This window comes from Myotis lucifugus, unplaced genomic scaffold (genome assembly GCF_000147115.1).
Source record: "Myotis lucifugus unplaced genomic scaffold, Myoluc2.0 scaffold_485, whole genome shotgun sequence".
Classification (NCBI taxonomy): domain Eukaryota; kingdom Metazoa; phylum Chordata; class Mammalia; order Chiroptera; family Vespertilionidae; genus Myotis; species Myotis lucifugus.
Window position 1 is genome coordinate 23,209 of NW_005871533.1, and position 3,689 is coordinate 26,897.

Here is a 3,689-nt window from a genome sequence, read left to right on the forward strand (position 1 = left end):
TTGCAGCTGAGAGGCCGGCAAGTTAGGCGGGGAACGTTGGAGTCCGCAGTCACTGGAGTAAGCAAGCCTCCCTGCTCGCTTCAGTGCATGGCTGCCGGCCGCCATCTTGGCTGACAGTTAATTTGCATAAGGATATGCTGATTAGCCAATGGGAAGGGTAGCGGTCGTACGCTAATTACCATGTTTCTCTTTTATTAGTGTAGATGTCTGTCTCTCCTAGTGAAATGCAAGCTTCGTGGGAGCAGAGACTGGGTCTGTCTTGCTCCCTGCAACCCCAGCACCTAGCACTGGCCTAGACACAGAAATTACCTCTTGGGCAGGTGAGTGAAGATAACTCCTGGGCGATCGTAGAGGATGGAGCCACTTTGGCTGTCCAGGTCAGCAAGTAGGAACGATACATTCACTGGCTGTTCCTCAGATTCATTGTTTAGTACTTTGAGGAGCCTTGCAAGTAGGGCAGGTGGATGTGAGCTGGGACAGTGAAGGATGAAGGGCCAAGGGACCCAGCTGCACCGCTGGTACTAGAGCATTCATTTGTTCACTCGCTGGGCCTGCTCCATACCTGCCCTTAAGGAGCTCCCAGTCTGATAGGTGGACCCCGGGCAATGGGAGCCCAGGCATCTGGCAGTGCCTGGAGCTTCCCTACAGGTCTCTTAGATCCATGGCTCTGTCCTTGACTGAGAGCCTCGCCGCCACCTCAGCCCCCACTCCCTACCAGGAAGGGAAGGTCCCTGGACAGGACTCCCAGGAGCCCTGCCAGAAGAGGGGTAGTGGTCTGTGAGGAGCAATCCTCCAGGTAAAAGTAGTTACCAATAACAATGACCCCTAAAGGCAAGCACTGCCTGCTGCTCGCATGGCTCAGGTCCTGCTCTCAGCACTTGGCCTGTGTTAACTCGGGGAATCCTCCCAACAACCCCATGTCTTGGTACTGAAAGAGGAGGGTGAGCCCTAGCCGGTTTGGCTCAGTGGATAGAGCATCGGCCTGCGGACTGAAGAATCCCAGGTTCAATTCCAGTCAAGTGCATGTGCCTGGGTTGCAGGCTCCTCCCCAGCCCCCTGAAGATTAAAAAAAAAAAAAAGTAGGGTAAGGCCGTAGAGGACACTCAGCATATGCATCCTACATGACAGGCCTGGGAGGTTTAACTGCAGGGATTCAAGGTAGACATATGGAAGCACTTCCCGACCACAGGGACTGTGAGAACCTTGTCGGGGACAGACTCAGATGGCTGATGGGGGGAGGGAGGGGCACCGGATGACCTCACTCATTCAAATATATCCAGCGCCTTACCCAGCCAGGCACTGACCTCAGACTGGTGGGAGGTTCGGGACAGATGGGGCAAGAGTATTCAGTGCAGCCGGTGCCCAGCGCGGGAATGTCTGAGGACAGCTAGGCCTGCAGGGGTGGGGGCACCCGAGGAAGGTGTCCCGGCGCCGCGATCCCTTGACCTCAATCCAAGATGAGCGGGAGGGGAGCGGAGAGGGGTGGGGGGTGCGGGGGCCCAGAGGCTCGGGCTGGGCACCCTAGCCCTCCCGAGCGCGACTGGGAGTGACCGAGACCCTCAACGTCAGCACTGCCTGCGCCGTCATTTCCGGGTGGCTGGGCTGGGGGTAGGCAATGGGCCCGCGGGCGGTGGCGTCAGAGTCCCTAGCCCACCCCCCGGGAGGGCGTTCGCCTCTTTGCATCCGGCTCCGAGCTCCCACGGGTCCCTATCTGGGCTCTAGGACCCGGAGCTCCTCGGATGGGGCCTGGGGAAGTGCTCCCGGTCCCCCGGCGTGTGAAATCGGCCGCAGGGGAATCACAGTGCCCAAGGCTTGGGGGACGTTGAGTCGGTCAACGTGGCGTCTGGGCGCTCCTGACAAGGAACACGGTGCAATAGGTCTGTGTGACCCACAGATGAGGCACCGGCTGGGGGGCGGGGGGCGGGGGAGGCTCCCAAGATCAGCTGATTTATAAGTCCCAGCCGCCCGTGGCTCTGTGCTCTGCTGAGAGGAAAAGGCCTGAAACGGATCCCAGGGCTTGTTGGCTGGGAGCTCAGGAAGAAAAAGGAATTTCCTGCTTCAAAGGCAGATCGCATCTTCCTCCTCATGCAATAGTTTAGTTTAGAAAATATGACTACATCGGCCCGGAAGGCACAAGAGCGATCCCACTGGCCAAGGAGCCTGGGTTCCGATGAACGGAACCGGGCAAAGGGCCCAGCACGGGCCTGGTGTGCAGCAGGAACCCCATCCCTCCGCATCCACAGCTCTGAGTCACCTGGGCCTCCATCCTCCATCCTCTGTCCCCTTGGGCAGCTCCACAAACCTGGCAGAGTTGGTTGCCCAGCTTCAGCCCACCCCCACCCACCCCAGCCTCGTGGGACCTAGGGGCGTCCAGCCTGAATGACCCTGCCTAGTGCTCAGGCAGCAAGGAGAATCCAGCCTTGGTGACATGCTCGCCCCTACCAGGCACTGCTCCTGGGGCTGGGGCACAGGGAGGGTGGCTGGTATTTCAACAGTAGCGCCAGCATATAGTGCAGTGATGGCGAACCTATGACACGCGTGTCAGAGGTGACACGTGAACTCATTTTTTTGGTTAACTTTTCTTTGTTAAATGGCATTTAAATATATAAAATAAATATCAAAAATATAAATCTTTTACTATGGTTGCAAATATCAAAAAAATTCTATATGTGACACGGCACCAGAGTTAAGTTAGGGTTTCTCAAAATGCTGACACGCCGAGCTCAAAAGGTTCGCCATCACTGATATAGTGGGTCCTAATAAAAATGAGTTAGATGGCCCTTGCTGGTTTTTCTCAGTGGTTAGAGCATCGGCGCAGACTGAAGGGTCGAAGGTTTAATTCTGGTCAGGGGCAGGTGCATCGGTTGCAGGCTCCATCCCCGTCCCAACCAATCGATGTGTCTCTCTCACATTGATGTTTCTCTCTCTCTGTCTTTCCCTTTCCCTTCCACTCTCTCTAAAAATCAATGGAAAAATATCCTCAGGTGGGGATTAACAAAAAATAAAATAAAAATGAGTTACATGAATGCTGGAGTCTGAAAACTCCTTTAAGGAAAGAATGCTTGGGTAGGTGAAACTTTTTTATCTGAATGGGTATAATTGGATATAGGATATAGGATCTGGATCCCAAGGAGAGGGCAATGGAACCTTAAAGAGGGAGGCCCAGAATGCAAGTAACACACCCTCAAACCTCGCCTCTTCTGGCCTGAGGTTTCTAGCCACAGGCATTGAAACATTCCGCGTCTTACAGGTACTATAATTGTCCATGAACATTCACTCATGGAAGGTATCAATAAGCCAGCCTGTCCTAGGCACTGAGCAGCCAGCTGTGAACAAAAGATAAGTTCCTTGCTGTCAGGAGATCCAGAGCCAGAGAAACACAACAGTAAATAAAATAAAATAATTTCAGACAGTGAGACCTAAACTAACTGAAGGAGCCCAGCCTGGAGGGAAGGGGCGGGTTCATAGATTAGTGGCAGCCAGACCAGGGCACCAGGGAGACCCCGCCCCAGGCTCCGCCTCCATCTTTGCATACGCCTTCTGATTGGCCGGCGGTGGCAGGCCCCACCCCGTGGAGCGGGCGGTTGGGGAAGCTCTAGTCTAGTCGGTTGGGGAAACGCCGGGCAAACCCGGCCGAGATGCAGCCGCTGCTCCGGGTGGCGCTGGGCGGGCCGGGGGCATCGCGGGCC